The following is a 24,173-nucleotide window of genomic DNA, read 5'->3' as shown; positions in this document are numbered from 1 at the left end:
AATTGATATATTATGGCAATATCAAAATTAGCAGACAGAAGAAGGAAACAATAAAGATTAGAGCAGAAATAAATCAAACAGAGAATAGAAAAATCATAGAGAAAATCAACAAGAGTTGATTTTTTGAAAAGATAAAATTGGCAAACCCTTAGCCAGACTAACTATAAAAAAGAAAGAAGAATTAAATAAATAAAATCAGAAATTAAAGTGGAGACATTACAACAGATACCTAAGAAATTAAAAGGATCATAAGGGACTATTATAAACAATTATATGTGAACAAACTGGATAACCTAGAGGAAATGGATAAATTCTTAGGAAAATACAAACCACAAAGATTGAATCAGGGAGAAATAGAAAGCCTGAACAAACCCATAACAGATAAAGAGATTGAAGCAGTAACTTAAAACCTCCCAACAAAGAAAAGCCCAGGACCAGATGGCCTCACAGCTGAGTTCTACCAAACATTCAAAGAACAATTAATATCATTCCTTCTCAAACTTTTCCAAAAAATGTAACTAGAGGGAATACTTCCAAACACATTTTATGAGGCCAGCATCACCTTAATACCAAAACCAAACAAATATACCATAAGAAAAGAAAACTAAGGCTGATATCTCTGACGGATGCAAAAATTTTAATAAAATATTAGCAAACTGTTTTCAACAACACATCAAAAAGATTATACACCATGAACAATTGGAATTTATTCCTGGGATGCAAGGCTGGTTTAATATATGCAAATCAATCAATGTGCTACATCATATTAACAAAATGAAAGATAAAAACCACATGACCATTTCAACAGATGCAGAAAAAGCATTTGACCAAATCAACATCATTTATGATAAAAACTCAACAAAATAGGTACAGAAGGAACTTACCTCAACACAGTAAAGCCCACATGTGAAAAGCCCACTGCTATCATAGTCAATGGAGAAAAATTGAAAGGTATTCCTCTGTGATTCAGCACAATGCAAGGATGCTCACTCTTGACACTTTTATTTGATACAGCCAGAGCAACTAGACCAAAAAAAAAAAAGTAATGGGCAACCAAATCAGAAAGAAATAAGTACAATTGCCTATGTTTGCAGATTACATGATCTTATATAAAGTAAATCCTAAAGACTCCACAGAAAGAACTGATAAACAAATTCAGTAAAGTTGCAGGATTCAAAAACAACACACAAAAAAATAGATGATATTTCTATATACTAACGATGAACTATTCAAAAAGGAAATTAAGAAAACAATCCCATTTACAATAGCAAAAAAAAAATACTTAGGAAAAAACTTAACCAAAGAGGTTAAGATTTTTACACTGAAAACTGTAAAACTTTCATGCATAAAATTAAAGACACATACCAATGGAAAGACAATCCTTGTTCATGGGTTGGAAGAATTTATGTTGTAAAAATGTCCAAAGTGATCCACAAATTCAATGTATGGCATTCTTTACAGAAAAAGAAAAAACAATCCTAAAATCACAAAAGAACCTATCACATATACTATTTGTTTTTATTATTATACTTCAAGTTCTGGGGTACATGTGCAGAATGTGCAGTTTTGTTACATAGGTATACATGTGCTATGGTGGTTTGCTGAACCCATCAACCCATCACCTACATTATGTGTTTCTCCTAATGTTCTCCCTCCCCTAGCCCCCGACCCCCAAACAGGCCCTGGTGTATGATGTTCTCCTCCCTGTGTCCATGTGTTCTCATTGTTCAACTCCCACTTATGAGTGAGAACATACAGTGTTTGGTTTTCTGTTCCTGTGATAGTTTGCTGAGAATGATGGTTTCCAGCTTCATCCATGTCCCTGCAAAGGACATGAACTCATCCTTTTTATGGCTGCATAGTATTCTGTGGTGTATATGTGCCACATTTTCTTTATCCAAGGACCCTCTATAACCAAAGTAATCTTGATCAAGAAGAACAAAACTGGAAACATCAATACTTTCTGATTTCAAAATATATTACAAAACCATAGTAACCAAAATAGTATGATACTGGTATAAAAACAGTTACATAGACCATTGGAACAGAATTTTAAAATCCAATGTCCAAACTCAATAAAAATAGAAGCAAAATAGGAAACTGGAAATAAATCTGACTTGTAACTATAAAAGCAAAAATTCTAAATAAGTATTAGCAAAGAGAATCTCTCAATATATCAAAAGACTAAGTTGAGTCTCTTTCAGGAATAATAGGTTGGTTAACATCAGGAAATTAATAGATCCATTGAATTAAGTGCAGCAAAAAAGTAAAAGATAAAACACATGTCCAATCAATAAATACTTAAAAGGCATTTGACGAAATTCAGTAGCCAGTCCTAACTAAAATAGGGCTAGAAAGAAACCACTTAAATTCAACAAAGAAATTTTCTAAAAGCTAGCAGCAAATTTTAAAATCATAGCTAGATAAAGATTATCTGTTTCACATTATTTTAACACTATTATAGGTATTATAGTATACATAACATGAAAACAACTGGCACAAGTATTGGAAAAGATGAGAAAAAAACTCTTTTTGGTGGTTACGTGATTGTATACCTGCATGCACAGAAAAAAAAATCAAAAATTGTAGTAAAAAATTTTAAAATTAATTTTAAAATTTGTTCTAATTTCGGAATTCAAAATAAATATTTTTAAAACTTAGCAGTTTTTCAGCCAGGCGTGGTGGCTCACACCTGTAATCCCAGCACTTTGGGAGGCTGGGGTGGGCGAATCACCTGAGGTCAGGAGTTCAAGACCAGCCTGGCCAACATGGTGAAATCCTCTCTTTACTAAACTTACAAAAATTGGCCAGGTGTGGTGGTGGGCACCTGTAATCCCAGCTACTCGGGAGGTTGAGGCAGGAGAATCACTTGAACCCAGGAGACAGAGGTTGCAGTGAGCCAAGATCATGCCATTGCACTCCAGCCTGGGCAACAAGAGCGAAACTCCATCTCAAAAATAAAATAAAACAAAATAAAAGTTTATTTATAGTATGCAAAAATCTCTTACAAATACATAAGAAAAATGTAACCCAATAAAATAATGGGCAAAGACAATTCACAGATGGGTAAATCAATGGCAAACAAATAAATGAAAAGATATACAAATTCACAAGCAGTAACCATGTATATGCAAATTACAGTAACAATATGATTATCACTACAGCCATCAGACTGATAACAATTTGAAATGCCATAACAGCTATTGCTGGCTGGACATAATGAAATGGGTACTCTCTGAGATTGCTCGTGGGAAGGGGACGTGTTTGGACCTTCAGGCAAAGCAATCTGGCATCATGTCTTAGAGGTAAGACACGTATCCACACTTAGGCCACTTAGCAATAACATTCCTGTGTGTTCCATAAAATCAATTTCTTTGTGAAGACATATGTAAAAAGATATTAACTGTAGCATTGTTAGTAGTGGTAGAAGAAAAAGAAAAACCAGAAACACAAGCAATGCCTATCAATAGGAGCATGCCTTTAAAAAATTTCAGTCACTGAAAATGATAAATTATAACTCCACCAAACAACTTGGAGGGTTTTCAAATGAGGTACTGTTGAGTGAGAAAAGCAGGATGCAGAAAAATATGTAATATATGAACCCACTTTTTTAAAAAATATATAAAACAAACTGTATATATACATATACATAAATGTGTATATACTATAGTGTATGTGTATGCATGTATGTCATACGTTATATAAGGATTATATAAGGACATATAAAAATATGGAAAGATGCATTCAATGTTGTTTTAAAGGCTGTTTAAGGGACAGAAAGGATGATGTAAAAGGAAAGAAGAGGATAAAGCAAACAAAAAAAATTGCAGTAAAAAGAGAACTTCATGATTTTAAAGGCATGCATTGACGAAATTATGTACATATGAGTACATATAATTAAAATATACTTTTTTTTTTTTTTTGAGACAGATTCCTGCTCTGTCGCCCAGGCTGGAGTGCAGTGGCGCGATCTCGGCTCACTGCAAGCTCTGCCTCCTCAGTTCACGCCATTCTCCTGCCTCAGCCTCCCGAGTAGCTGGGACTACAGGCGCCCGCCACCACACCCGGCTAATTTTTTGTATTTTTAGTAGAGACAGAGTTTCACCGTGTTAGCCAGGATGGTCTTGATCTCCTGACCTCGTGATCTGCCCACTTCGGCCTCCCAAAGTGCTGGGATGACAGGCATGAGCCACCACATCTAGCCAAAATATACTTTTTAATATGTTCAAATATATAGGATTTAAAATATTTTAGAGAAAAATATGAATACATCAAGAGACAAAATTCTGCTTCTCTAATGATCAAAGAATTGAAAGAATGAGTTACCATTTTTCCTTAGAAGATTAGAAAAGATTTTAAAAGTTGATAATACCCATTGATTGTGTGGATGTAGAGAATTAAACACTCTGGATGCTTTGTGCTTTGTGAATGTAAATTGTTCGAACCTTTCTGGAGCATACTCTGGCAATATTTATGAAAAGCCCTTAAATAATCAGTGTACAATCCTACAGAAATGTACACAGAATAAGGATAGTCAGTAATATCAAGAAATTGTAAGCAAGTTACCTAAATGAAATAACATATATAAAGGGCATAGCGCAAACTTGAAATATTATTAACATTCAATAAATGTTCTAAAACTGAGGGATTTGGTTAATCAATTGGTAGTTGATATGGTTTGGCTGTGTCCCCACCCAAATCTCATCTTGAATTGTAGCTCCCATAATTCCCACGTGTCATGGGAGGGATCCAGTGGGAGGTAATTGAATCATGAGGGCAGGTCTTTCCTGTGCTGTTCTCCTGATAGTGAATAAGTCACAGGAGATCTGATGGTTTTATGAAGAGGAGTTCCCCTGCACAAGCTTTCTCTTGCCTGCTGCCATCCACGTAAGCTCTTTCTTGCCTGCTTGCTCCTCCTTGCCTTCCACCATGATTGTGAGGCCTCCCCAGTCGTGTGGAGCTGTGAGTCAATTAAACCTCTTTCCTTTATGAATCACCCAGTCTCAAGTATGTCTTTATTAGCAGCATGAGAACAGACTAATACAGTAGTCAAGCTCAGGAGGAGAAAAAAATAATGAAGTATTTAATAAATAGTACTAGCATCCTGGAATGGAAAACAATGCAAGTTTTTAAAATGATAATGCAGATCTATGTTCTGATTTAGAAGAACATGAACAAAACCCAAAATATTATTAAAGGGAAAAAGGAAATTGTAAAGCAGTATCTTTGAAAATGCATTTGCAATTAAATTTTGTAGAAAAATAACTGAAAAGAAGTGCCTGAAAATGTTAACAGTGGTTATCGCTGAATAGTGGAATTTTTGAGGTTCATTTCTTTTTTTCCATCTATGTTTTCTCATTTTTCTCACAATGAGAGTGCATTGTTGCATAATTTTTAAATTTTCCAAAGCATCACAGTGTGGATGAATGTTTAGAAAAGGGAGTCAGAATCCTAGCTCCTTAATGTAATAGCAATGTGACATTAGGCATTTTACTTTTAAAAATCTGTTTACACATCTGTTGATTAATGATACAGAACCAAAATAAGCCATCTCCTGATCATTCCAAATCAACAGGCATTTGCCATACTTGAATCCACAGGCACTGGGGAGGAGGGTGCATGCTGACATTAGCTCACACTAGCAAACTTCATGTTGCTCAAACAGATATTCAAAAGACAGGCTCAGATGCAGGAACTTGTGTAGTTATTTTCAAATGTCTCATGACTTGAAAGAACAGGTGTTGGAGGAAACTGTGTCTACATACTTGCTAGGAAAGCATTCTCAGGTTTCTTTCCTAATCATGGAAAAGATGATACATTAATGGGACTGTTACCCCTACTTTCTGAAAACAGCCAAGCAACCAGATGCATGAAACCTATATTCAAGAGCAATGAAGTCATGGTTAAAAGTCCCAAGCATTCTAGCAATGAAGCTAAAAGAATTATATAACCTACAAGTTCCAACAAGTTTCCCCAGGTCCACCATGTACCTAATAAAACTTTTCTGAGGACCATTAAAAGACAATTCCAAATTCATCTATCAGGACCTTTGGATCAACTCCAACAAAATACAGAATGTCCCTGATGGGGCTGTTTAGAGATACAATTGCTGCATGCTCAAAATTACTTTGGAAGACAAAAAGAATTTTTGATTTATAAACAGAAAGAGAAAAGGAGAGGACATTCCATTCTGGAACCAATAACCTACAATGACAATGAAGAGTACGAAGAGGGGTTGAGACCTTTATGCTGCTCGGGGAGGACAAGGGAGGTAGGGCAGTGAGACACTGCAGGGACACCCACATCCTCCACCGGCCCAGCACCGTCCTTGGAATCAATGATCCTCTAATTTTCTTTAATACTGAGAGCAAATAATTCTGCTTTGGGAAAGAATGAGAGGGCCGAGCCTCAGGACGAGTTCTGTGTAGAATCTAATAAAAATGATGTAAGCCTGCCGGGCGCGGTGGCTCACGCCTGTAATCCCAGCACTTTGGGAGGCCGAGGGGGGCAGATCACGAGGTCAGGAGATCGAGACCATCCTGGCTAACAAGCTGAAACCCTGTCTCTACTAAAAATACAGAAACAAAAAAATTAGGCGGGCATGGTGGCAGGCGCTGTAGTCCCAGCTACTCCTACTCAGGAGGCTGAGGCGTGAACCCAGAAGGCGGAGCTTGCAGTGAGCCAAAATCATGCCACTGCACTCCAGCCTGGGTGACAGAGCAAGACTCTGTCTCAAAAAAAAAAAAAAAAAGATGTAAGCCAAACCCAATGTGAAGCTGAGCAACAGCTTATCTCTCACCTGGGCTTCTGTGATGGCCTCTTCACTGGTTTCCGTGTGTCTGCTGTCTACCTTTCAGAGAGGTCTTTTTAAAACACAAATTAGATCACGTCCCTCCCTGAAGCTTCTCCTCACACTTAGAATAAAATCCAAAGTCCTCACCTTGGTCTATAGGGTAACCACAGGTGTTAGTTCTCCTGGGACAATCCTGGTTTATGGCTATTGGTGTTGCTTCCCTCTGATCTCCCCATGAGTTGGTCATTTCTTCACTTGATCCAGGTCTCTGATCAAACATCATCTCCTTAGAGAGGCCTTCCTTGGCCTCTCTGTTGAAAAAAACAACTCCCTAATCCCTTCCCCTGCTTCACTTTTTTTTTCCAAATATCTTATCACTACTTATTATGTCACATTTTTATTTCTTAATTTGTCTGTTTCCCTGACTGGAACTGTGCCCTGGGAGGGCAGCTCTTTGTGGTCTTCACTAACACACAACCTGTATTGAGAGCTGGGCTTGGCACCTGGCAGTGGCTCAGTAAATATCTAATTACTCAATGAATGAATATATAAATGAATCTTTGGCTCTGCATAGCTAGTATTCATTTACTCCAAACTTGTATTGAACATTGCTTAACCTAGTGATTTGTAGAACTGATTCTGCCAAGTGCCATTTAACACTGTCAAACCAAATTTATATTATAATTCTGGTTGCTTTGCTAGTTTTTAGTTGTTATGAGCATTATCTGTGGACAATGTCTCTGAGATAAGTCCTGAGTATGGATTTCCAACAGGAAATTGCTGCTCTGTATGGCAGCTTCCCCCAGTCCCACAGCTAGGCTTGAGGGTCCTTGTCTACTTACTATACACCCCTACCCTTGAACTTCACCTCTCTGTTTGCATGCCAGAAGAGATTAACAAGGAGCTAAGAGTAAGCCTGATTTTGTAGTTTGTATTAAAGTGTCCTGGGAAGCACATACACACACAAAATAGAAGTTACCAAAATCCCAACACATCCAATTTCTGTGGGAACAAGCCAAGCATCCCCATCTTAAGGGTAAGGAAATTAAGAGAATTTAAGAGATATAATTGAGTTCATATAACTAGTAAGTTGCAATGCCCAAACATACAGATACATATTTGTCTGGCGTCAAAATCTATGCTGGCTTCTAACAAAAACAAGGAGGCCAGTCTTTAAAGGGAGATGGATTTATTTTTCTACAAAATTTTAAGTAGCCCATGCCCCAAAGGGGAACCACAGAGCTGAACAAATGACCTGAAAACATATTCTTGACTGAACAGTAAATAGTTGTCAACCATGGTTCCCCAATGACCCAAACTCCAACTGAGCCTATCCACAAGTTCAGTTTTCCCAAGCTTTGAAAAAAGGCCGTAGACAGATGGGCTCCAACTACTGCAGCCCAGGCCTTTACACTTTTTTTTTTTTTTTGCCAACAAATGGTTGCTCTTGAATAATTACACTAGAGGAAAAAGTTGGCCTTCAGTGCAACTCTCAGTGAACTTAAAGTTACCACTTAAATTACTCAAAAACTAGAATTTCTTCTTACAGGCCTGAGACTCCAGCAGCAAGGCCTCTATGAGAGAAACTCCATCCCCCATGGGAGGTTCAGAGAGTAACTCCCCCAAGTTCCTGTTTCATTACTCTGTCTCAAAGCAGGCACTTGAGATCCCAGCCAGCCCTACAGCACCCCCAATTCTAAGAACTGGACTGTATCTGACATTGCCAGACTTTCAGCAGTGGGACGGGGAGGGCTCCTCTGCATTATGCCTTTCTCTTCAAAAGGATTAACCTGGTGATGATCAACCTCTGCACGAGGATGGTGGTGCCAACACTCTGGCTCTCAGAGTTCTCCTTACCGTCTACCCTTGAATTTCACAGGTCAAGCTCATTGGTCTTCTCTTGTCTTCCTTCTATCTCCAATTCTAGGATCTGAAAAACAACCTCACATCTCTGGGGGCTCTCCATGATATCCATCAGACCCCTGAACCAGTGGTAGTGTGGACGGTTCCTGAGGAAATGAAGACATGGGGTGACTGGGAGCCCAGGAGCCAACCTCTGCTGAAAGCCCACCCTCTTGGCATGGGTCTCCAAGGCTTCACACACTCTCTTATAGAGGCTGCTGCCCTCAGGAATGAGAAGGCACATGCTGAGACACAAGGGGATTGAAAAGAAGTATTTCCTAGGAGTAAGGAGGATGTACCCTATATCCTGAGGCCAAGCCAGCTCCTGCTGGAGAGGTTAAAGAAGTGGCTGAGGGTCTCACCAAGGAGCAGCAGGGCTGAGATCAGCACTTTATCCACACAACTCTTACAGGATTGTAACAGGTTTGTATAGAAATCTAGTCTTCAAAACACTTTGTTATGCAATCATACCTTGACTTACACAGAGTGAGGTATGAATGATCAGAATCCCCCTTTGACAAAACCTAGAGCAGTGCTGGCCACAGAGAAAATACTGAATGAATATTTGTTGAATAAGTTGCAGAATGGGTGAAAGGAAAGAGAGACTCAAAGCAATCAGGGAGTTGAGAACAGGATTCGCAGGTATCACCTTTAGGCATGTGCAGGGAGGGATCTCAGGTCCAACAACTCACCTCTTGACAGCCTCATGCCTTGTCTAAGAACCTGCAAGGCTATTAAACCCAAACTCTCTAATTACTGAAAATAAAAGGCAGCCAAAACAACACCTACCTGTCACTACTCTAATTTTCAGATTCCTCCCTATTTTGTATCCCTGGGTATTTCTTTTACTTTCTTGAGGCTCAACTATGCACTTTAAAAAAAATGTCTGTTATGGTCTAGCTGGCAATTCCAAGCGTTTTTAGCAGGAGGGCTTCAGGTTATCTTGTTTGTCTGCATTACTGAAAATGGAACTATGTTTCTTTTTAACATGTTTTTCAGGGATAATGGAATTACTGTATTTACCCTAACATTACTCACCTAATGTCACCCTACTTCAGTACATGTTTGAAAACAATATGCTAGTGAGTGCATATTCTGTTCTGTCCCTAAGCTCAATGAAAATGCATGTTCCCTGAATTGCCTTACTTCTTGTGAATATCCCCTTCCCTTCCCACACTAATTCTCACGCAGTTCCATTCCTCTTTCCTTCTTCTGTTCTATTTTGGAGATGCTTCGTCCCCTGTTCTCAAAATTCGGGACTTAATCACCCAGCCCAGGTCCAATAACAGTCTTCTCCCAATACAATGCAATGACAACCAAGTGCACAGACTAAACCAGATTATAATTTCAGACTTGATAGTTTGCAAGGTACTTTCACATAACATTATCCTACTTTAATCTTCTCAACATCCCAGTAACATGGGTGCTATTGTCCTCATTCTAGAAGAAAAAAAAAAAAGACCCAGAGAGTTTAAGAGGCTTGCTAAAAGCTAGAAAGTGGTGAAGTTAGCTTCAATTCAAGTCTCCTCAATCAGCATTCAATTACCCTGGGACATAGCCAGCAGCCTCTGACAGCACCCCCACATCCCAGAGAGCCAAGTGGATGTACCAATCAATTCTCTTTATACCTATTATAATATTTTAAAAATACTTTAAGCAAAGAATTTAATTTACAAATCTTTTAAGACTAAAATAGTCTAAGGATGGAAAAGAGAAACAGCACGTCTTGACCTGCACAATATTTCCCCAAAGGAATTTCTGTATCATTTTATCCTTTTGCAAACTTTAGAAACAAGGCTACTTTATATTTATTTATTTTACATGAAACTGTACAATGGAATTTATTTGTTTGCCCTTAAATATCTGTTGTTTTTGTTTTGTTTTGTTTTGAGGGACTATTTTTAGTTTGCAACAACATTGACTAATGGGGGTAGATGATGAGCCAAAAATAGGTGACCTTAATCAGGCATTCAAAAACCTAGGTTAGCCAACAAGTGCAGATATCTCATCTGGAATATTTCTCTTTGAAGACATACTTACTACTCTTTGGAAATTCATAATACAGGCCCAACGGAATCGCATTTTCTGAAACACTGTTTCCCAAAATGTGTTCTGGGCAACACAAGATTCACGAGATACTTAACCGGGGGCGAGGAGGAAGCAGTCTGTGAGCAAATCAGTTTGCAAAGTTGTGTTTTCTGACAATGAGAATAAAAATAGTAATTATAACAGCTAGAAGAGACTTAGGCCCTAGCAACATCGTCATTCACAACTAAAATAAGAACAGCAATAGCGAGCACTTTGCTCAGTCCAATTGTACAACCTAAGAGGAAAGGCCAAGCTGGTATCAACACTTAATGAGAAGGATTCACTCCACAATCTTTACCACAGAACATTATATCCATCCTTAGCTGCAACACAGAAAGATCAAGAGTCTGACAAATGTTCTGTAGCACGTTATTCCTTCATAGCATGTAATATTTTACAGTAATTTTCTTCCTTTTTTCATTCATTTACTGTCTCTGTCTCCCACCTAAAATGTAAGCTCCAAAAAAGGAGAATCGCGGCGTTCCAGCTAACTAAGCATGTGCTTGACACACAGCCATGAATAGTTGTTAATTAAGTGGACGAGTGAAGTTCCCTAATTAAGGCCTGGCTTCTAAGGTCTAAAATTTACTAGGACCCATCAAAGAGACTGATTTTCAAGAGTAACTAGAAAAACACATCATTCAAATTCCCAGAATTTTATCTAAACTTTTCAGCTTTTCTCTGCAAGCCCACACAATTTGCACTCATAAGGTCAACCTGGTTTCACCGTGTCTCATGGAGTCATCCTGTTAGGCCACAATATGGGGTCACACGGGTGTGGCTGACTTCCAGTTCTGCCAGCCAAGTTTGCATCTCTTTGTATTTTAAAGAAATGTGCTTGATGGAGATTCAACCAGATAGAGCCTGAGGACCACTACCTGAGCTCTGCCCTTCATCCTGTGAGCCAGTCCATGGGACCCTGGGTTCTAGAGGACAAAGCAGCCCTCAGCTCTCAGCCATGACAGAGCAAATCCTCATGGAGCCCTAACGGAGGACCGTGTTCCCCACAGAATGTTCCCTGCAGAGTGCCACATCCACACCTGCTCAAACTGATTTCTCACTCTCTGCAGTGGAAACTTCACTTGCCAGAGTCTTACCTTCATTTTAAGCAATTCCCTTGAGAACAAAGGAACTCAGTCCAAAGGCCAAAGTGCCGATCAAATAATGAAAGTAAAAGAATAATTATAACAGCCAACACTGCTCCGGTATTTCCTAAGTAGAGTCTAGTTTTTGCTAAGCCCTGTGCATGCATGATTATTGTATTTAATCCCCTCAAACACCTTACGATGCAGCTTCCGCTGTTATTGCCATTTCACAGATGAGGAAAGAAAGGCGTGATACATGTTAAGTCAAACAATGGCAATGGCAACCCAAGGCAACAATCACAAAGCACTGCGTGCCCCATTCTGCCTTCCTACAGATCCAAAACCTGCAGTGACCGAGGGGATAGAAAAACGGTACCTAGGCAAGGTTTATGCCTCCCCTGGCCACTCAGCGGCCATCTGAGAGGACTTTATTGTATTGATTCAGCTCATCTCAGATGCATATACCATAGGTCTAAATTGACTCCTAGAACTGCGTTAGTCATTCCAGACACTTTAATCCATTACTTAATGCATTACTCAGATCCTGCTACCAGAGAGGGAATGGCAAGAAGTCAAGGTCGGTTAAACACGGATGAAAACAATAATAATCTTGAAAACACCTGCACCTGTGAAGAAAGACCCATAGTTGGGAAGCCTCTCACTGTCTAAATGTTTCATCATTTGTCATTTAAAATGCTTGCCATGGTCTTATTTTTAAGCACATAGTATCTTTGTGTTAGAGATCAAATTTTAAATAATCATCCTCTAATTAGAGTAACCCCCAATCAAAAATGAGTCACTGACCTTTTCCTCAGTGTTTTATTTCAGTAAGCCAGAATAAACACATGAAATTGTTACTATGGAGACCAAAGGTACTAAAGGGACCCAGCCTCTCATTAAAAAATTGACACACCAGCAGGAAAAAAAATGATGGATGTTGTAGTTATTTTAGGGAAAAACGTGTCCCAAATGTTGAGGTTAAATCAGCCACCCCTTTTCCTCCAGGGGAAAAAAAAAGTTTCCAATGCAAATGGTTTGAATTAATGCCACGGATATTTATAACAACAGTCTGGTTAGGGAATTTATTTGCTATTCATCAAGCCAATGTCCCTGAGGATTAAAAGAGCCCAAAGAAAATATTTTTAAAATAATAAATGAAATGTCTTTTGGGTTGGGAAGCCGCTATATTCATATTCAGCACCACGACTGCTGGGCTGCGTCCTCAAAGCCCAAGGCCTCTGGGACTGGACAATTCCACAGTGCCTTTGGAAGAGATGAACAGAACACATGTGTCCCAGCTGACTTGCCAGTAGGAGAGCTGAGTTTTCTTAAATTGACACCCTCAAGTAGTAAATAAGAAAAAAGAAACCAAGAGTGGCCCAATATGCAGATCTAAAAGTGGAAAAGGCATTGACTGTTTCTTTTTTAAACAACTTCTTTGGTTGGGTTCTGGAGAGAAAAGGTGGAGAGGGAAGAGGTGTAACTCTTCTAACATATCATTGGAAAATGCCATCCTCACTTTTTAAAAATAGCACTGCATGATGAAATATTGTTTTGGTGACATGATTCCTAAAGAAGCACTGCCCATCATGGTGACTGTGATGGAGGCCTGGGTGAGCAGTGGTGTAGACAGTTGCACAGAGGAGCCCAAATGTTGCTCAAGACCCAAGAAAGCCCTGTGGGGTGAGGACAGCACCAGGCTCACCTGCCCACCTGGTCTCCATCCAGGAGTCCAGAGACCCAGGACCAAACTGATCCTGTCTTTATGTTCAATGTGGAGATCTTGTTCAGGTGTGGATATTTTTGGTATTTGTTTTGATTTTTTAAAAATGTATTTTAAGTGTTTAATATTTACCTATTTGTAAATGTTGCATTAAAATATTACTTATCCCTTAGCCCAGCAGGTGGTGCGCACCTGTGGTCCCAGATACTTGAGAGGCTGAGGTAGGAGGATCATTTGAGCCCAGGAGTTTGAGGCTGCAGTGAGCTATGATTGTGCCACTGCACTCTAGCCTGGGTAGCAGACTAAGACCCTGACTCAAAAATATGTAAATAAGTAAATAAAATATTATTTATATTGATTACTGCATACTTAGTGTCCCCTGAAATGCTATGCCCAGGACAAGTGCCTCACTTGTCTCACCCTACTGCCTCACCCTCCAATGTGGGAGTCTTTCGGGGTGGTTCAGAAGAAAAGCACCCTCTTTGTAAGACAGGCAGTAGAAGAACGCTCCTCAGGGAGAAGTGGGTACCCAGATCCCCCCTCAAGGCAACAGCTTCTACTTAGAGGATTTCTCTTCCCTCAACAAACCATTCCAAGCAGAATCTGCAAGACACAATCAAACTGAAAGCAAGACTGGACTTCTGGCTTTGGACCCCTGGTTTCAGACCCTGTCTGACATTTCATCAGGCGGACATCCAAGCTTCAGTTTCCTTCTGTGTTCAATGAGGATAAGAAGAAATCCACCTCATGGCCCACTGTGAGGGTTCAATGGGGTAATCGTGTCAGTAGCTGAGAAGCATGAATATTTGATCTTGTCAGCCATTATCACTGTTTTCCAAATCTTGGTTCCTCCACTAGTGACTTTACCTCTTGGAATTTTAATCTCCTTTTCTGTAAAATGGAGAAATAATAGTACTATCTCTTAAGGTTGCTGTAAAGATTAAATGAGTTACTGTACATGAAGTACCTAAAACAATGTGTACATGTGGTGTTAACTATTACTATTACAACAATCACTACAACTACTACTGTTGTTCATACTATTAATAGCTTATTCTCCCTCCTCCTCCTCCTGCTATGACTACTACTGGTAGTTAGGTAGTTAATACAGTTGCAATGAGAGCTAAAAATGGCAACTCCCTCCTCTGTGTGAGAGATCCTTAGCCTATGTTTAAACATTCAATTTGGTTTACTACATGCTATGCTTTTTAAAATCTTTTAAGCTATTCAAACATTTTTATTTTCTACATATAATGCCAAATAACCTGTTGAACTGATTGCCCATTTTTTTAGCTGAGTTGTTTGGGTATGCTGTGGACAGAACCCGAGACAACAGAAGAGTTAGTGAACTTCAATTGTTTATAAAGGAGCGGCATAAAAATAATCTTTAAAGCTAAGGGAATGTTAATATTTAGATCCATCTAAGGGAAAATAATAACAGTTTGTGATTTCCTCCCGCCTCACTTCCAGGGCAAACATTTTTAAGGGAGGATTTGATTTTGTAACATAAATTGTTTTCTATATAACCCCAAAGACATGAGTGATTAATAGTGAGCTATAGAAAGAGATGCCCATAATTAGCAGCTTGGGTACAGTCAGATATAAACATATATTTTGTTTGTGAAACATGCATCTTGAAAAAAAAATACATCCTGCTAGATGTCACAAAAGGGTCAAGATGCTAAGAAAAAAAGTAAAGACAAAATTTTTAAAATGAAATCAAAATCAAATATGATAAGTACATGCATACCCAAACCACACTAAGCCTGAGACAAAATTTTATCCAGGTTTTTAATCATCATCATCATCATTGTTGTTGTTGTTAATTATTACTTGTATCAATGTTGGTATAATATGGTGATTCTGATTTTTATTTTAATTACAAGGACCTTAACCAAACATGTATCTTGAATGCAGATAAATAAATGCTTTTCATATAATGAGTCATTAACATTTTAAGACTGTAAAATGCATATGGCTTATATCACTAATAATAGAATTATTATTAATTATATTACAATTCACTAATATTCACTAAAATATTACTAATAATCCACTAATAATCACTAAGTCACTAATAATTGTTCACTAATAACTCAGTAACGTATCACTAATAATTACATTATTAATATATCACTAATAATTCTATTAATATATTACTAATCTATTATATTAATATATCACTGATTCTATTAATTCACTATAATCTAATAATTCTAGTATTAGTGATATATTAGTGAATTAGTGAATTATTTCACTAATAGAATTAAAATTAATTAGTGAAATAATCAGTGAGATCAATTAGTGGAAAAAATTAGTGAAATAATTTACTAATAATAGAATTATTAGTGATAATAATGACATAAGTCACATCTGACACTTACTGGGCACTTATGAAGCATCAGACACTGGCCTAAGTTCTTTAAATGACTCCTTTAATCCTTATGAGCATTCCTGTAGTAATTTTCATTCCCACTTTATTGATAAAGACACTGAGACAGAGAAATCAAGTAACTTGACCAATGTCACATTTTTATAAACAGAGTTGGGATGTGAACACGGGTGTGTTGAACATCAAAGCTTGCTCTCCAAACCACAGTGCTAAACAGTGAACCACCTGAGTAGGCAGCCTCACCTGCTCACCATGAACATTCTGTATGCCAAGGTCAGCTCTCCTAGTCCTGCTCCATGCATTCATATGGCCACTCCACATATGTTAGGAAGATGTTCACTCAATTCAAACAGCGACAACACTATGTTCCACCATTTTATTACATTTGCTAACCAGGAGAGCAGGACTTTTACTCAGGACCACTGCCTCTCACCATGCAGGATAAGCACCACACATATCCAGGGGAGCCGCTCCCAGAATATTGTTTGGCAGGCACACCCTGCAGTTGTGCAACATGGCAGCCCTGCCCTGACTGCTCGGAATGTGGTTTGTGACTCGGCACCAAAACACTCCAGCCAGTGATTGGACCAGGAGTATACACTTGACCACAGGGAACCAATCAGATTCTTGCTATGTAGACACGGACCTGAGAAACACAAAAGAGTCTCCTCTATCCGTGAGGTCACTGCTAGAACTGAACAGGTGTGAGGCCGGGGGAAGGCCATCACAGTCTCTGCACAGGCTGGAATGGCAGAAGACTCTAGGAATGAAGAGGGACAAGCAAGGCACACAAGGAAAAATCAAAGAGCCCACATAGCCCATTACAACAGAGAAGGAAGTTCATTTTTAACTTTCCAAGAATCCCCTCAGATCCTGCTTTACTCTTCTGCTTGGTTTCTGAGAGATTTTTGTGTACTTTTTCAACAAACCCGTCTTTGTATTTGCCCGAGGTTAAGGGCATACTGATCTTTGCAGGACAGAGAAGTGTCCATTCTTAATCAGATTTCATCAAATGGAACTTTTCTTTATTACACAAAGAGCAGGCTTGAATCTCAGTCCCCAGATTCATGTGTGCAAGAAATGTAACTTTATTTTTCCATACCACAACTGAATTTCTATTTTGAGGGCCTATGCCTGTGACAAGGTAGCAGAAGCCTAATCTCAGTCACATGGGGATTCTAGGGGTTGAGCAGGGCTGAGCAGGCAGGGATGGGGTGGTGGACATTGGGTCCTCAGTCATCTTGAGCCAAGCACAGTGGCATCTGCTTTGATGCCCCAGGGCCCACCTGGTCCTGGCTACCATGCAGTAAGTTCACTGCTGCCCAGCCCACATTCCCACCTTTGCCTCTGCTCTTCTTCCTCCTTGCACTCCTCTCTGGTGCCCAGTAATTCACTCACTGCTCCACACCATGCTGGGGTGTGAGAAACTGTGGGGCCATTCAAAAACCCATCTACTTGGATCAAAGAATCATTCTTCCCATGGAAACTGGTGCTATTGAAGGCCCTTCATCGCCATACAACCACGTCTTCTTTGAGCACTACCCAGAAACTGAGGCCCAGGCCCTGGGTAAACACAGCTCCCACAATTCTATTGGGGGTTCTGGAATTGTACTTCCCAGGGTTCAGTCTGGGTAGGGACTGAGCACCAGTCCTCTTTCTCAGAGATGATACACATAGACACTTCCAAATATGTCCCCACAACTCCCTGATGCTTCTTGACCCCAAGGAATCTTTACCCGCTTTGGGGTGGATAACTGGCCCTCCCAGCTTAGGTATTTTAGCTCATCTGTACCAGGTTCTTCACTTTCCAGAGGGACCTAGCTTTTGGAACTCAAAAGGCAATATTTGACTTCTTTTTCTACACTTGCTCTATGACAGACCTTCCCTAAGACAATGAAGCCAGACTGACCTAGTTTACTGAACGGAAGAAGAACCAAGGGACCCCAGTAAATGCTAGAAGAATACTCAGTTGATATTTCAAAACATTGTCCCAACACACTGCTCTGGGATGCTTTAGCCTCACAAAGCTTGGTTTTGGCCATGGGTTTTGGTCTCGCTGTCTATTTTGTCTAGATGATGTTGGCCAAGCTAAAGTGGGGGTACCTCTATCTTTCAAAAGCAGAGTTGATGGCACTATGCTTCTTCCATTTTAAACATGATAATGGTAATAATGCAAGCTGAAACATTCATCTAGTTTTCTTTAAGTTGTGCCTTTAGAGTAAATCTTGCATTGTGAAGTCTTGGAGCAAAATAAATTGTAAATGGAGATTTGTCTTCTTTTTGTCTCACATCTATTGTGATAAGCATTAAGAAAATGTTTCCTTTGCTTGCTAAAATAACTGTCAGTCCACATCAAAAGGCTCATAATTTATCATCCCTAATTCACTTCTCCATCTTTTTAAATATATTAAGTAGTAATTTTCCTTATATATTTCACTATCTCATATGAATAAGATTTCAATGTGGACAAAAGAATTTATCAGTGATTTATAGAAAATACATCATCATGAAATAGCACTTTAACAAAGAAATTAATCATACTGCTTTATCAGAGTCAATATCAAAAGTGAGAGCTGTGTCTAAACCTGACTGAGATATTTACTTTTTCTTATTTTCTAACCCCAAAAAGTCTTACATTTTCCAAGATTCCCACAGAGGCTTATACCTACATCGGAATCTCTTAACCAAACAACTACAATAGCTCATTCTTCCCTTGATTCATTCAACAGAGATTTATTAAGAACCTACTGATATGATTTGGCTGTGTCCCCAGCCACATCTCATCTTGAATTCCCACGTGTTGTGGGAGGGACCCAGTGTGCTGTTCTTGTGATAGTGAATAAGTCTCATGAGATCTGATAGTTTTAAAAAGAGGTGTTTCCCTGTACAAGTTCTTCTCTTGTCTGCCGCCATGTGAGATGTGCCTTTCACCTTCCACCATGATTGTGAGGCCTCCCCAGCCACATGGAACTGTAAGTCCAATAAAACTCTTTCTTTTGTAAATTTCACAGCCTTGGGTATTTCTTTATCAGCAGCATGAAAATGGACTAATACACCTACTGTGTTGGGCACAAAGATGCAAAGATGACTAAGGCAAGAAACTTGCATTGTAGGCCAGTGGAGCAGACAGGGGTGACAACACAAAGTTAAGTTCTATAACAAAGAACTTACTAGCATTATATTCTGTTTTCTGTGTTCTGTCCCAGTGTCAGTTCCACCATCCTTCCAGCCTCCACTCTGGTGCCAGTTCCTTTCCTCCAATTCAGTCCAGATTAAACCCCCCTCCTAGAAAAAAAAAAAAAAAAAAACAACCTCAGTGGTTCTTCAAAGTGACAGTGGCATTTCCCAATCTAGTTTAGGGAAATACTAGTTTCAGGGAATCTGAAAAGGGGACCTGCGGTTTTTTCCCCAAGTAGAGGGTAAACTTTAACATGCTTGAGTTTTTCCTTGTATGTCTTTCCACTTACAATGACCCTTGCCATTCTCCTTTATTTCACTCCTCTCTCCTCCATCTGAACTCTTATCTATACTGTAAAACCCACTCAAATGTCATCTTCTCCATAATGCCTTCCCTGATTTTTCCAGTCTTAGTAAATCAATCCTTTTTAACATTCCCACCTCTTGTTGCATATTGTAGCACCAATCACTTTGTATCACTCTTTTATCTGCCTCCCTCAATAGATGGAAAGCCCCTGGCCTTTCTCTTTTAGCTCCAGCATGCAGTGCATTGCCTGCCACATAAATGATTGTATACACATTGAGCATTTCATATCAATTGTTCACACATTTTTAAAAACTCCATTACTTTCTTTCAAGCCACCAGAAAAATCAGGCATGAATTTGGTGTGCACCTTTCTCTTAAATTTAAATTCCATGTTTGAAACAGGGTTCCTATCAATAGACAGGCATCTGTGATGACTACATAGGGATCCCTAAGTCGCCCACTCCATCTTAGAGGTTTTCTTTTTCTGCTCCATTATAAAATCACGTCGTTAATTTCTATAATAAGTGTTTTTTAAATTGTATTAAATGTTGCTAGGTATCTCCCTATAAGCAAAAAGGAAAAAAGCAAGGAAACTGTATTTCATCCCTTCATACTTTACGCTACTGTCCCTGGTAGCATAAGTGAATATTTGTTGGAAACGTTTGAAAAGCTGTACTCTGGGAAAAAAGATAACCCCATCCCAAATCCCAGTTTAGAGCCCAACTGCATGCTCCCTGGGCTCCCCAGGTTTTTCCTCTGGATTTTCTTTTCTTTAATAAGTTTTTATCTGCTTCCTAGTTTCCAAGCACTTTCAGATAATCAGACAAACAGCGGGGCTGTGGTGGTCTGCACACTGGTCCTCCTCTACCTGCCCCATCTCCCCTCCCCTGTTGCCTCCTTTTATCACGGAGACTCAAAGGGAATTCGTTCACTTTGCCAACAACTCAGCCACTTCCAACTCAGCAAAGAGGCTGACTTATTTCATTCCCTGATAGGAAAAGAAACATGACATTCTCATTATTAAAACACCACTTTTTCTGGCTACAATGGGAAATTTCAGCATCACATATCCCCCAAACATTTTGATTTTTAGTTAAATGGTATGTTTTCTCCACATTGTAAACCCTCCTCTGACATACATGTGACACACACACACACAGAGTTTCTCATGGAGTTCTAAACAGCCTGCCCTCCACCTTCCCCTTCTTTCCTATTCCCCTCTCCCCGACTCTCCAGGTCGGCCCCCTGGCAATCTGGTGTAGCTCGTCAACCCTGCAAGCTCATCCTCCTTGGTGCCTTGACGCCTGTGATTTCTATCCTCATCTTCAGGCTTCCAAACACAACTCAGGTCTCCTCCATAAAGCCTTCCTTCACTGACTACATGTACACAATGACCCTTCTCTAACACACAACGTATTTTAATGCTCAGTGCCTATGTTAGCTTTTATTCCAAACATTTCTAGCCTTATGTTCATTGTTATGTCTTGACTTATCCAACCAGTCAAGCAGTGAGCTGGAGGGAGGGCATGAGCTCTGTAGTCAAACAGCTATTAGTTCTGGGTCCTTATCTCTGAGCTACAAGAAGTTCCGTTTTACTTTGTTTTAAATAAAGAAATTAACACCCTCGCCCCTCACAAAATCTAACATTTCTATGAGCATTAAACGAGGTCTCCCATGTGAAGCACCTGGACTTCATGCCCTTCATGAACTATCTTACTGCTTCCCTGACAGCAGGACCATGTCTTACCCCAGTCCTGGGTCCAAGGAATGCCTAGCACAGTAAAGCAGGATGTTATCAGAAGCAATGGTTGAAATGCCAAGAATTAACAAAAAGCTGGAAACATAATCCTCCTTGGCAAGGAAATGAGACAAATCTTTAATCATTCAAATCAATGTGCCTCTAGAAGTGAAATGGAACATGAGATAGCATAAAAAAGCAGATCAATCACAACACGCAGATCATTTCTATGCTTAGAAGCCTATTTTTACTGAGCACACATAGAAAAACAAATGTCTAACACCTTTGGCAAAGGCTGCCTGGAGTCCCACAGGGGTATGCATGAAAAAGTCTCCTGCCTTTTTAACTAACCAAGTTCTGACTAGGTTCTACAGTGCATCAGATCAAAAGGCAGGGATTTAAAATACTACAATCGACATTAAGTGCATTTCTTTAGTTTCTAAGTGAGTCAGAAAATGCGGCACAGTCAAGCTATAGACGTTTGCAGGCTAAGTCTTCTCCTTAACCTCAGGAGTCAGGACAAAAACAACAGGCCCTTAGTTTGAGTCTTCTCAGCTACACAATGGGTGCGAGGTGAGTGACTATTTCCAATTTGCATGATTCCTATAATTTCCCATAATGAAATGGAGGAAAATGCCACTCATCCACATAAGAAGTCTCACTGAAAAGCAAAGCACTTCTCTCTATTTACTTAAGCACTGGGCTAGAATACAGAGAAGTACAATAAATTCTAAACATGGTGCACATCTGGTCCAAAAACCACAATCAGTTTATTGCTGCATCTGAAACATTTTCAGCAACTGTCATATAATACATTTTCACACATTTCTAACAAGACATTTTCTTGGAAACAAAATAGACAGGTATATCTGTCAGTTCCATTTCTTGCAAACGAAACAGAAAAAATGTTTGGCTCAGATGTCTGTACCGTCTTTAGAGCAGTGTAGCTATCATATGAGGAGGGTATTAGTCAAAGATGCCAAAAGCTCGGCGGTTACTTCCAAAGAGTGGAATTACTGGCTATACAGAAAAATAAGATACATGCATGTATCTTATGCATGCACCTCCCTTCTTTCCCATTCCAACAGAACAGTTTATTGCACTTACTTGAAAGAGATGTACCAGGGTCTTGTTAAACCCATCTATCCCCCAGTATGAAAATACTGCGCTCCCTATTAAGTAGAATCTTCTCATCCCTGTGGCTCTTTGAGCAGAACTTTATTCAACATTTTATTAAAAACTAAAATGCAATTGAAATCACACTAAGATGCTTAAAAGCTCCACATTTTTACCCTAAACCCCTCATGGGCATTCACAAGGAGAGAACAGAAAGGTATCTGATAGCCAGAGAGCCCCAAACCCAATAAAGAAGGCTGCCAAAATGTCCCAATATAGGCCCCAGTGAAACCATTTACTGGCTCACTGTTGGCTGCATAATCTGCCTTTAAGCACTTTCTCCTCTGCAAAAACCCCAGAACTCCTTTAAGAGCCATGTCTCAGCACACAAAACTTTCAAGTGACTCACCCTTCCCTCCCCGTTCCCTGGCCCAGCCCCGCAGCCCCTCACACCAGCCATGCAGTCTTTGACCTTTCCTGATAACCCACTCACAGCTCATTCTGCCTGCAGGGCAGACAAGAAACGCACAGGGGCAAGATTACTGAAGCTTTGACAACATTCACAAGAAGAATAGACATAGTCAACCCCCGTGCACACTTCTGAGCCTTTGCCTGTGTGGCTGCCTCCACCAGGAATGCCCTGGCTGACTTTGCCTGGCGAATGACTCATTGTGCTTCGCAGCTCAGTTCAACCAGGGCTTTTTGGTGACAGCTTTCCCTGACACCCCTTCCCTTGCTGAATGAGGTGGTCCATCCTCTGGCATGGGGCGGAGCATCCCATACATCCTGCTCCCACTCCAACCTATTGCACTGGTATCCAATAGAAGGCAATATGTGTCACTGTTTCTCCCGTACCAGCCTGCAAGCTCCTTTAGGCAGGGCCTTGGTCATGTTCTTGTATCCCCAGCCCCTGGGATACTGACTTTTATATGGAAGGGACTCAGCAAATGTTTACTGAATAAAAGAATAACGGCAGCAATCCAGAAAATTCCTGACTGTGCCCAGACTGAAGGGCTCCAGTTGCTTCTCCATGAACAAAAAAGAGAACCTCAGGAAATGGCCAGTTGAAAGTTTTCAGATCTTTCAACCAACAAGAGCTGATGGTAAGGATGTCCAATGGACTGTATGAACATGAAGGAGGAAAATGCATGCTTTCTCAAGCTGGGCCTGAAGTCTTGCTGTTAGAATTAGAGAAATATGAAAGTGATAAAGGAGACCACCCAAGAGAAGGGAATTTGGGGGACTGCAGTGAATAGGAGACTGAAGGGTGAGCACTCTCCACTCTGAAAGACGGCAGGTGAACGAAAGGCCAGGATCCAGGCGAGAACCCAGGGCAGGGGAAAGTGGGACAAGGATTTGTCAAATTACAGCACCCTAGAATGGCAAAGGGTCTCTTGAAGATAAAAAGAGGTACATTCAAAAAAATTTTAAAAGACTCTCCCCATGTGAGCAGATTAGTTTAAAAGACAAGCACAGAAGGGATTGGGGCCCACAGAAAGAAGGAACCCCATGTGGTGCTCATTTGAGTTGAACAAAGGGACCTGCACTGATGAATATATATGAGGCTGGTCCCGTAGCTAAGTTCCCATCCAGAAGAGAAGTCAGAGGAAACCAGAGAACTTCAGAAGAGCTTGGTGAGCGCCGACGGGCTCACACACACGGGGCTGTGGGAGCCCACAGCCCACAGTCCGCAGCTCTGAGAAACGCATCGTGTTCCGCCTGTGGGGCAGTGTCCTCAAAGCAATGCAGGTGTGTTTGAAGGAGAACTCCTAGCAGCAGCTGAAATAACCAAAAACAGGGTGGTAAATGGCTGCCCTGGGCCAATACAGGGACAAATTGGCAAAGTAGAATG

General features: G+C 40.0%; 1 long non-coding RNA gene across 2 annotated transcripts in view; it reads right to left on the bottom strand.

Annotated features, from left to right (window-relative positions):
- Positions 1-627: 627 nt before the first annotated feature.
- Positions 628-24,173, bottom strand: part of LOC129011615 (uncharacterized) — a 43,539-nt gene continuing 19,993 nt past the window's right edge. For both annotated transcript variants that reach the window (XR_010123581.1, XR_008493379.2), the window contains exons 2-3: positions 19,155-19,268; positions 628-1,023 (exon numbers count right to left, since the gene is read on the bottom strand). This is a non-coding gene — a long non-coding RNA (uncharacterized LOC129011615). The remainder of the gene's footprint in view (positions 1,024-19,154; positions 19,269-24,173) is intronic.

The sequence above is a fragment of the Pongo pygmaeus genome, chromosome 14 (genome assembly GCF_028885625.2).
Source record: "Pongo pygmaeus isolate AG05252 chromosome 14, NHGRI_mPonPyg2-v2.0_pri, whole genome shotgun sequence".
NCBI lineage: Eukaryota > Metazoa > Chordata > Mammalia > Primates > Hominidae > Pongo > Pongo pygmaeus.
Note: the sequence above shows the minus strand (reverse complement) of the source record. Positions and strands in the feature narration are given on the sequence as shown.